At 41.8% G+C, this 12170-nt stretch overlaps 1 protein-coding gene across 1 annotated transcript in view; it reads right to left on the bottom strand.

Annotated features, from left to right (window-relative positions):
- The window catches only part of tagapb (T cell activation RhoGTPase activating protein b), a 101858-nt gene that overhangs the window by 27599 nt on the left and 62089 nt on the right, over positions 1-12170 (bottom strand). The gene's annotated exons all lie outside the window — the stretch shown is intronic.

Consider the following 12170-nt stretch of genomic DNA (forward strand, 5'->3'; position numbering starts at 1 on the left):
GGGGATCCTACCACAACTGAATATACCACAATCCTACCTACCCGCCACAATTGAATATATAAAATGTCAGACATTTGCTGAACCAAGCAAAACCTAAAAAGCCGCAAGTTATGAAAGCGCGTGATTGGATCGACCAAGAGGTTTGCCTGCCATGTGGATATCTGGGCTACAAATGAGAGAAACACGAAAATCTTGTCTTCTGAAGTACTAAATAATTACATCCAGGAAGTAATGAGGTACGCACAGAAGCAGCAGGGATTACGATTTTAGCGATTATGTATTACGATGTTGGAGAAATAAAAGATGACCATTAAATTCATAAAGTTTGTTGAGTCAACTAATAGCCAGTTTTCTAATAGTCAGTATATTTTGTCCAGTTGCTTTTTTTTTCTATAATTGTTCAGACTTTCTCATTTATCTACATAAACTGGTAGATTTTTCTAGATTTCCATAACTCATGCCTTACCATTATTATTATATTACTTTCATGCCATAAACCTTTATTAAATGACATGAAAAATGATATCATTTTAGGAAAGGATGACCCGAAAACCCAACTTCTTTCTCAATAATGTAAAAATGACACAAAACTACATAACTCGATGGCTGTGAACCTGACAGGACCCCTTAAGCAGGCTTTCCTGCTGTTTGCCTAGACATGGCTCAGCAAGGCAACTTTTGTTATGGGGTGCAACAATTAAGTTTTGCGCACACATTAACCATCCTTGAAGGACCAGCGGATTGGAGACCAAGCATAATTTTCTGTTGTGTTCCAATTTTAATTTTCATTTACCTTTCCGTTTTATGATTCTGTTACCCTTTTCATTACTCTTTATTAGTGGCCCATGTAGGACTGGTTTCCAGATTTGTGTCCTTTGCTGGACTGATATGACAATTATGATGAGAACAGGCCACCTCATTTCTCCAAAATTCCTGCTCGCCTAATTTCTCCATAACGACATCGAGTCAAGTTTTGAGGATCTCTAAAGTCCTACTCTCCACTTCAGTACTTGGTGATTGATTCCATGTGGCTATCATTCCTTAGGTGTAGAGAAACCTTCTAATATTTGTGGGAGATCTGCTCTTAACAAGTCTCCAACCACGTTCTTGGTGAAGAAATTATAATAAAGTGACACCTGTGATCTACTTTACAAGTTCCTTTTACAATTTCAAAAACTGACCGTGTGATATCTTAATCTCCGATTGCTTAAACGGAAAAAGTTCAACTCCTTCAGAGTCTCCTCATAGCTCGGACCTCTCAGTCACCAGACTCAGCCTAGTTGCTCTTCTTTGGACTTTCTCCAGTGCTGCTATGTCTTTAGTGTAATATGGAGATCAAAACCGGACCCAGTACTCCAGATGAGGCCTTACCAGTGTGTTATAAAGCTTAAGCAGAACCTCCTTGGTCTTGTACTCCACATGTCAAGGTGCTATATAACCTGACATTCTGTGAGCCTTCTTAATGGCTTCTGAACACTGTCTGGCAGTTGATAATGTCAACAATGAATCCTGAATCCTTCTCATAAGGCGTACATCGTGTGCAATGTGTCTCATTCCCATTGATGCACTATGTAACCTGACATTCTGTTAGCTTAAGGAGAAACCGTTAGCTTATCTGCCAATCCACCCAGCTTGGTATCATCTACAGACTTAACCAGATCTTTAACTAAAGGATACTACATCTGCTGCTTGAGTGAAGTTTTCTGTCGTCTGGTTGGTTTACTGGGATTTTCTAACAAGGTAACTGGATACAGTTACACACAGTCAGATTGGCGGAATTGGACCTAATTACTAACTGAATGAGTAAAGCTTTACATAATCTGATTGGTTAGACAACTTAGACATAACCTCCATTAATTTATTCTGCACATATCATGATAGAAAGTATAACTGAACATCCTATGAGCCTACTTGATCGCTCCTGTCCACTGTCTGGATGTAGATAGTCCACTGTGACTTCCCAGCAGTGTCATCACTAGCTTCAGTACTACTTGTGGGCTTCGCCACCCCACTCTGATTAAGCAGATGGATAAGTGAGCATTGTCAAAACATTGAAATGGGACCAACAAAGACTGGGCATTGGAGAGGTGCATGGGTAGAAGGGGCTCTCATTGATCAGGGACTGGACGCCTGAGATTAGAGAATAAAGCTCCGGAAGCCCCCCCGCCCCCTAATGATTCCATCGCTCCCAGGTCCTTCAAATCAGGTGAACGTTCAAGATTCAGACCTCCCATTGCATATTCAAACCTCCCATTTTTACTTCCTACGTGTAATAACTTTACATTTACTGACAATAAATTTCACCGTCCACAAATCTGCTCAAGCCTGTCTGCTGTCCAAGTCCCTCTGTGAGGATTCAACGGATTCTCGATTATCTGCCAATCCACTGATCTTGGCATCATATGCAAACTTAACCAACTTTTTGTTATATTCTTATCCAGATCATTTCTGTATATTTTTAAAGAGCAGCAGCCCAGGCACTAACCTCTGAGGATCCCCGCTTTTAGCATCATCTCACCTTTACCCTTTGCCTTCTGTGTCTGAGCCCATTTTGTATCCACCTAGAAACCATGTCTTGAATTCCCACTTCTTTGAGTTTGATCACCTTTCAAGCTCAAAGATGTGGGAATTCAAAGCAAGGTGTGTAGGTGGATACAAAATAATAATAATAATAATAATAATAATAGGTTACATTTATTGAGCGCCTTTCACAAACCCAAGGTCGCTTTACATACAGAGTAAAAAAAAAATAATTACACAGATGACAAAAGTTTGTAGAAGAGGAAAGTTTTCAGTTGCGATTTAAAAGTGCAGAAACACAAGCAAACTCGGAGAGACTGAGGAAGAGAGTTCCAGAGTTGAGGTGCTACAGCACTGAAGGACCTGAGAGTCTGGTGCGTGGGACAGTAAGGAGATGACTGCTCGAGGACCTGAGAGAGCGACAAGGAGTGTAAGGAGCTGAGTGAGGTAGAGGGGGGCAAAGGTTATGGAGGGCTATGAACGTGAGAAGCAGAAACTTTAATCCTTGGTGGAACTGGTAACCAGTGAAGCTGGGAGAGAACAGGGGAGATGTGAGCAAAACGCTTTGTGTGGCTGCAGAGTTCTGAATGTCCTGTAGCTTCTGTGTAGATTGTGCAGGGAAGCCAATGAAGAAGGGAATTACAGTAATCAATACGAGACATCATGAAACAATGAACCAGAGTTTGAGCATCAGACAAGGACAGAAATGGACGGAGGTGGGCAATGTTACAGAGATGACAGAATGAAATTTTGGAAAGAGACCTAATGTGTAGCTCAAAGTTAAGTGATGAATCCAACAAAACACCAAGATTTCTGACAACGGGAGCAGGTTTGACAAAGAGGACCATCAACAGAAACAGAGAAGTTGGATGCCTCAGAAAGTTGGGATTTTGGACCTACCAGTAACACTTCAGTTTTATTGGCATTAAGTTTGAGAAAGTGATTTTCCATCCATAGTTTAAGATCAGTGAGTATGCTGGGAGGTGAATCTGTAGGGGAGTCTGTACTAAGATATAACTGTCTATCGTCTGCATAACAGTGGAAGTTAAGACCATGTCTGCAAATAATCTGACCCAAAGGAAGGACATAAAGTAAAAAGAGTAACAGCTCAAGGACTGAACCACGTGACACAGGTGAGGTGGAGGATTTCTATCGGCTGAGTGTGACAAACTGTTGCCTATTAGAGAGATCTGATGTGAGTCATTGAAGGGCTAAGGGCTAAGAACGTTTTAAAAATTATTTGCATCAAATGCAAAACACAAACTCCTCAAACAAATGAATGCAGTGCTATTAGAGCAATTTGAGAATGGAGTCAATTTTATTAATTTTAAACTTAAAATGTTTAAGTGGTTGTGATTGCACTTCATGGATTTTAAAACACAAAAACTGTATGAACTGGCCCTAACGTATGCTAATGCTCCTTATTTCATTTAAAAGCACAGAGCACTGCTTGTGTTGCAATCATTCAAAAACAAAAGAACAAAGACCATCCCTGTTCTCTTGTTACTGGAAAAAGACGGAGACTTGACGCACAGCCAAACCGTCTCTTCAGCAGCAATTTCGTTCTCAGGGCACCGTTGTGAAATATTACAGACATTTATTAGTCATGTCTCTGTTCCAACCAGGTGTATAAAATCATAAAACAATAAATTGTAAATAAAAGAGCAGTTTTAGGGCAGTACAGTGGCACAGTGGTTAGTATGGTTGTCTCACACCTTCACAGTCCTGGACCCCTGGCTGTCACATTGCACCCAATAATGGCAGGACTGACCCTAAAATGGATAAGTGGGTTAAGGGAATGATGGACGACAGCTCTCATTTTAGGGCATAGAGATTACTTTCCATCATAACTACATTGTATACCCATGTCTTATGCAGTAATTGAGTTAATGGTTATTTTACATTATTGATACTCAGTTACTAAATGGTGCAAATCCCGATGCACTGAAAGTGTCAATTATGAGGCTGTTACTTAAAAAGTTAGAACTAAACCCCACGTTTAATAATTATAGACCCATTTCAGATTTATCCTTTCTTTCTAAAATAATGGAAAAAGTATTACATGTTCCACTGCAGCCTCACCTTACACATCACAATTTATTTGACAAAATTCCAGTCTGGCTTCTACACTGGTCACAGTACAGAAACGACACTATCCCGTGTAGTGAACACCATTCTGATATCCTCTGATGGCAGTTATATCACAATAATTATGGTGTTAGATTTAAGTGCAGCCTTTGACACCATTGACCACTCAATTTTATTACACAGGCTGGAAAATGAGATCAGGCTCTCAGGAGCCAACCTTGACTGGTTTAGTTTGAATTAATCAAAATGATTTCAGTATGTACAGAAAGGTGCTGACTGCATCATTGCACTCAGAAGGTAAATATGGTGTCCCGCAGGGCTTGGTACTGGGACCTTTAACTGCTTCACTACTTGCTTCCATTAGGAAATATCATTAGAAACATCACATTCATTTTCACTCGTGTGCAGATGATACCCAGCTATAGCTTTCTTTTAGACCAAATGGCATTTCTCCAATAATGTCCTTAATTAATTGTGTCTGAGTTAAAAGAGTGGATGGATGAGAAATACTTGTCTCTGAATGCAGAAAAACCAGAAATGCTCTCTATTGGGTGGGAATGATAAGACCACAAAAACATCCTGTCACTGAGCAGGACGAGACGTGGTAGAGAATGATAAAAAGCCAATTCTGACTCTGATGTTATCCTTGGTTTTACCGGATTATTTACAGTCAAATGAAAAAGTTTGGGAACCCCTCTCAGCCTGCATAATAATTGACTCTCCTTTCAACAATAAAGATAACAGTGGTATGTCTTTCATTTCCTAGGAACATCTGAGTACTGCCGTGTTTTCCGAACAAAGATTTTTAGTGACTCAGTATTTAGTTGTATGAAATAAAATCAAATGTGAAAAACTGGCTGTGCACAAAAGTGGGTCCCCTTGTCATTGTGCTGATTTGAATGCCTGTCACTGCTCAATGCTGATTACTTGGTTGGATGAGCTCATTAAGCCTTGAACTTCATAGACAGGTGTATCCAATCATGAGATATAAAGGTATTTAAGGTGGTCAATTACAAGTTGGGCTTCCTTCCCTTTGACTCTCCTCTGAAGAGTGACAGCATGGGATCCTCAAAGCAACTCTCCAAAGATCTGAAAACAAAGATCGTTCAGTCTCCTGGTTTAAAGGAAGGCTACAAAAAGCCATCTCAGAGGTTTAAACTGTCAGTTTCAACTGTAAGGAATGGAATCAGGAAATGGAAGGCCACAGGCACAGTTGCTGTTAAACCCAGAAGGTCTGGCAGGCCAAGAAAAATACAGGAGTGGCATATGGGCAGGATTGTGAGAATGGTGACAGACAACCCACAGATCACCTCCAAAGACCTGCAAGAACATCTCGCTGCAGATGGTGTATCTGTACATCATTCTACAATTCAGAACATCTGTATAGCAGGGTGATGAGAAAGAAGCCCTTTCTGCACTCACGCCACAAGCAGAGTCGCTTGTTGTATGCCAATGCTCATTTAGACAAGCCAGATTCATTTGGGAACAAAGTGCTTTGGACTGATGAGACAAAAATTGAGTTATTTGGTCAGAACAAAAAACGCTTTGCATGGCAGAAGAAGAACACATTCCAAGAAAAACACCTGCTACCTACTCTCAAATTTGGTGGAGGTTCCATCATGCTGTGGGGTGGGCTGTGTGGCTAGTTCAGGGACTGGGGCCCTTGTTAAAGTCGAGGGTCGGATGAATTCAACCCAATATCAACAAATTCTTCAGGATAATGTTCAAGTATCAGTAACAAAGTGGAAGTTACGCAGGGGTTGGATATTCCAACAAGACAATGACCCAAAACACAGTTGGAAATCTACAAAGGCATTCATGCAGAGGGAGATGTTCAATGTTCTGGAATGGCCGTCACAGTCCCCTGACTTGAATATCATCGACAATCTACGGGATGATTTGAAGCAGTCTGTCCATTAAATTGAACTGATCTGGAGAGATTTTGTATGAAGAATGGTCAACAATACCTCCATCCAGAATCTAGACACCCATCAGAGGCTACAGGAGGACAGCGTCTAGAGGACAAAAGGAGGCTCAACTAAGTACTGATGTCATATCTCTGTTGGGGTGCCCAAATTTATGCACATGTCTAATTTTTTTATGATGCATATTGCATATTTTCTGTTAATCCAATAAACTTAATGTCACTGCTGAAATACTACTGTTTCCATAAGGCATGTCATATATTAAAAATCCAAAAACAAAAATCCAAAGAATTAAAAGAGTTTCCCAAACTTTTTCATATGACTGTATTTTAACTTCCTCACCAAGCACTGTTTTTACATATTACTTATTGCTTGAAGACTCTTAACGGTACCGCACTTTGTTTTGGATGCTGTCTTTGGTTTTAATAAACACACGACCAAAACTTGTTGTTTGTGTCCTCATTGTCCGAGTCCATCTCAGGTCATGATGATCGATGTCCCAGGAACAGGAAGAGCCCAAGGCTGCGGGCACTCAGGTCATCTCACCTGTGTTACCCAAGCCAACGGTTAATGGTCCCTTCCTCTTGTGGGTTGTTTTTTGCTACAGTTTTTGAGACTTTATAATAGGGAATGCCCAAGTTCTTGACCATTTTAATGTGATTGAGTATTTCCGTCATGGACACCGGGGAAGGATAATATTTTTGTCAGCATATTGGTAGGTTGAAATACTAAAAGAACATATTCTAACGAATTGTCACCCCTTCCCACTTCATTTATGGATTCTTCCTACCCTTACTCCTACTATGCAATTGCTTTGTCAATTGAACCTCTTTCCTTTTAGTAAATTTGTGTTTCTGGTCATCATTTGGGTTTTGGATCGATAGTACCTCCCTAAAGTCTACGACCTATATAGACATTTGGAGAAAATGCAAATTCCACACAAACCTGGCGAGGCATTCCACCCCAGGATACTTAGTCCATGAGGTAGAAGCACTAACCACTGGGTTGCCATGAACCCCCATTATTCAATGTATAGACTGTGATAATACAAGAGCACTGAGAAACTGACTTCCTGCTTATTATAATTAATTTAGCTGCCCACCCTTAAAAGCAAACTGAGATTTGAGTCAGCGTTCACACCTACAGTACATCCGCATGACCTGCAGCTTACGCAGGAAGCCCACTCAGTTAACACCTGTAGGAGGGAGGCTGTTTCATTTATCAATATTTAAAGGTGAATTGCAGATGGGTCTTTAACACTGAAGAAACAGCACTTTATACGCATTGAAATTTGATGCTAGTGGTTTTATAAGAGATCAAGTTTGAAACTTTGGAAGCTGGTGTGCTGTTGCCTGGTTGATGAAGAATGAAACTGGGAATGACAGGATGAGGAAACGGGTGGGATGGAAGACTTAAACACACTATATGGTCAAAAGTTACCAGACACCTGCCTGTCATCCCTTATAAGATCTTATTGTACATCACATTCCAAAAACATGGGCAATAATATGGAGTTAGAGCCCCCCCCCTTTGTGGCTATGATGGCCTCCGCTATTCTTTCTACAAGATTTTGGAGTGGGTCTGTGGGAATTTGCCACAGCCAAAAGAGCACCGGTGACGTTGAAGGCGAAGACATGGCTCGCAGTCATTGAAGTCTGAAGACCTTCTGAAGTCAACGTGAAGAGGGTTTGCGGACCCAGGAGTAGGAGTGGGGTTGGCTGGCATGGTGGTCTGGACAGCTGCCCCCTTTTCCCCATTTTGAGACGTCCCTGCACATTGTACAGTAGCAAGCTCTCTCTCTCTCTCTCTTTCTTTTTCTCTCAACCTTACTGCCCATCCCCTAGCAAACCCAGACAAGCCCCCAAATGCCACTAATGAGAATCGCGCTTCATCCTGCATCTTTCAGTTTCACATCCTCACACGGAGAGGCTGGCCGTGAGCTTGGGGCCTATAAACTGTCTGCTTATTCAGTTGCCCTAAAACAGAACTCCTTCAGGACGGTGGTAGAGAAGGCAACTCGAGCCTGGGCACTGCCATCTCAGGGAGGACGATGGACCAAACAAATGAGTGGAGACAGCAGCACTTCATCAACAGGAGTAAGTGGACCTGGGTGAGTTCTAGTTTGGAATACCTGCGATAGTGAATTGAATGAAAAGGCATAAAAACGGACAAAAAAGATCAATGGGTGGCAGAACATGAGAACAGAACAGAAAGTGAGGATGTCCATTGGCTTGCCTGTGTGGTATGATAAGTGGAGGGTGGCCATTGCTATTGTGCCAGTCAAAGCATACTATGCATGTCCGTCACGCATCTGTCTTGTTAAAAAACACAATACTTAAAATACTTTCCATGTAAATAACCAGCTTACAAAAAAATCCACTTGCTTCTCCTAATAGGAATCGCCTGACTTCTAAGAAGCACCTTGACAGAAAACAGATTTCTGCTCTTTCAACATGCTGTTAACTCAGCCGACGGCTCAGGTTTTCACAATTTTACTTCCCCTTTTGTCCAAGTGTGTCTCATGACTTTTACTGGGTATTCCAGTTTCACTTCCCGTTTATTTGAAGTCTATAGAAAAATCCTCTGTGACATGCTGTTAGCCATGAATGCAAAAAAATGGATAAACCGATTTACCTGCCAGAAGCAACTATACCACCTGCACTTCAGAAGAGGTCATCCACCTGACGCTAAGCACATGTAGGCCCAACCAGTACTTGGATGGGAAAACCATCTAGGAAAAGCTTGGGTTGCTGTTGGAAGAAGGCATTGGTGAGGCCAGCAGAGGTCTGAGTGTAAGATCCCGATGCCCCAGTGCAGTGACAGGGGGACACCGTGCTGTAAAAATGGCACCGTCCTTCAGATGTGATGTAAAACTGAGGTCCTGGCTCTCTGTGGTCATAAAAGATCCTTCATAAAGAGTAGGATGCATCTCGATATCCTGGCTAAATTACCCCCCACGGCCTAGTCATTCTAGCCCCCTAATCATCCCCTGTCTCTAATTGGGCTAACTATCTCACTGTCTGCAAAGTGTGAGACCAGTGCAATGTTGAGATCTCAGCATAGACATCGACCTTAGAGTTTATCCAGGCCAGATTGCCCATCACAGGTCTTGTCTGGCCCCCTAATCACCCCCCTGTCTCTAACTGACTGTCTCTCTCACCCTTTTGCCTCCTGATAGCTAATGTGTGGTGAGTGTATTGACACAAAAATGTCCGCCATCACATCATCCAGGTGGATGCTACACTTTGTGGTGGTTGAAGTGGTGGCCCCACTCACTATACAAGTACTTTGAGTAGTGAGAAATGCACCATATAAATGTAAAATAAATTATTATTATTATTATTATTAGAGCTGCACAGTTTTAGTGACATTTAAAGAGGGCCTGCACGTAACATTATTATCTGAAATGATATCAAGGCAGTGTGAAGGCACAGGGTTACCATTACTGACTCACAACTCCCAAGACCAGGGGTCTGTTCCCCCCCAGGTCTGACCACTGACCATAGAGTCTGCATGTTCTCTCTTTCTTGAGTTTCTTTTTATAATTCCAGTTCCTCTCGTTTCCAACACGCACATGTTAGGAAGTTGTCCCTGTGTAAGTGACTGTCGGTGGCTCTGAGTTCATTGCGATGGGCTGTGCTTTAGTTAGGTCCATAAATATTTGGGCAGAGGCCACTTTTTTCTAATTTTGGTTCTGTACATTACCACAATGAATTTTAAATGAAACAACTCAGTTGAAGTGCAGACTTTCAGCTTTAATTCAGTGGGGTGAACAAAACGATTGCATAAAAATGTGAGGCAACTAAAGCATTTTTGAACACAATCCCTTCATTTCAGGGGCTCAAAATTAATTGGACAAATTAAATAACTGGAAATCAAATGTTCATCTCTAATACTTGGTTGAAAACCCTTTGCTGGCAATGACAGTCTGAAGTCTTGAACTCCTGGACATCACCAGATGTTGGGTTTCCTCCTTTTTAATGCTCTGCCAGGCCTTTACTGCAGCGGCTTTCAGTTGCTGTTTGTTTGTGGGCCTTTCTGTCTGAAGTTTAGTCTTCAACAAGTGAAATGCCTGCTCAGTTGGGTTAAGATCAGGTGACTGACTTGGCCATTCCAGAATTTTCCACTTCTTTGTTTTAATAAACTCCTGGGTTGCTTTGGCTGTATGTTTTGTGTCATTGTCCATCTGTATCATGAATCAATTTGACTGCTGTATTTAGCTGGATTTGAGCAGACAGTATGTCTCTGAACACCTCAGAATTCATTCGGCTGCTTCTGTCCTGTGTCACATCATCAATAAACACTAGTGTCCCAGTGCCATTGGCAGCCATCACACTGCCTTCCTCCACCGTGTTTTACAGATTATGTGCTATGCTTTGGATAATGAGCTCTTCCACTCCTTCTCCATACTTTTTTCTTGCCATCATTCTGGTAGAGGTTGATCTTGGTTTCATCTGTCCAAAGAATGTTTCTCCAGAACTGTGCTGGCTTTTTTAGATGTTCTTTAGCAAAGTCCAATCTAGCCTTTCTATTCTTGAGGCTTATGAGTGGCTTGCACCTTGCAGTGCACCCTCTGTATTTACTTTCATGCAGTCTTCTCTTTATGGTAGACTTGGATATCGATACGCCTGCCTACCCCCTGGAGAGTGTTGTTCACTTGGTTGGCTGTTGTGAAGGGGTTTCTCTTCACCATGGAAATGATTCTGCGTTCATCCACCACTGTTGTCTTCCGTGGACGTCCAGGTCTTTTTGCGTTGCTGAGTTCACCAGTGCTTGCTTTCTTTCTCAGGATGTACCAAACTGTAGATTTTGCCACTCGTAATATTGGAGCAATTTCTCGAATGGGTTTTTTCTGTTTTCGCAGCTTAAGGATGGCTTCTTTCACCTGCATGGAGAGCTCCTTTGACCGCATGTTGTCTGTTCACAGCAAAATCTTCCACATGCAAGCACCACACCTCAAATCAACTCCAGGCCTTTTATCTGCTTCATTGATAAGGACATAATGACGGACTTGCCCACACCTGCCCATGAAATAGCCTTGGAGTCAATTGTCCAATTACTTTTGAGCCCCTGAAATGAAGGGATTGTGTTCAAAAAATGCTTTAGTTGCCTCACATTTTTATGCAATCGTTTTGTTCACCCCACTGAATTAAAGCTGAAAGTCTGCACTTCAACTGCATCTGAGTTGTTTCATTTCAAATTCATTGTGGTAATGTACAGAACCAAAATTAGAAAAACGTTGTCTCTGTCCAAATATTTATGGACCTAACTGTACATAGACAGTGGACAGCCACTCCAACCACCACCAATGTTGTGATGGCAGCCATTCTTGTGCCAGTATGCTCGCCACACATTAGCTGTCAGGTGGTGAATGGGTGAGAGAGATAGTCAGTTAAAAACAGGGGGCCAGAATGGAGGAGGCCTATGATAGGCAATCTAGCCTGGATAAACCCTAAGGTCTGTGTCTAGGCTGAGATCCCAGCATTGCGCTGGTCTCGCTCTTTGTAGACTTCCAAATGTGCACCGCAGGAAGTGGTAAAAACAAAGAAAATGCACAGAACAGGGTGCCCTGAATCAGATAAAAGCCTCAACCATACAAAATAAAACTGAAAACCAGTTTCTCCTTAAGATAACTGA

This window comes from Erpetoichthys calabaricus, chromosome 15 (genome assembly GCF_900747795.2).
Source record: "Erpetoichthys calabaricus chromosome 15, fErpCal1.3, whole genome shotgun sequence".
NCBI lineage: Eukaryota > Metazoa > Chordata > Cladistia > Polypteriformes > Polypteridae > Erpetoichthys > Erpetoichthys calabaricus.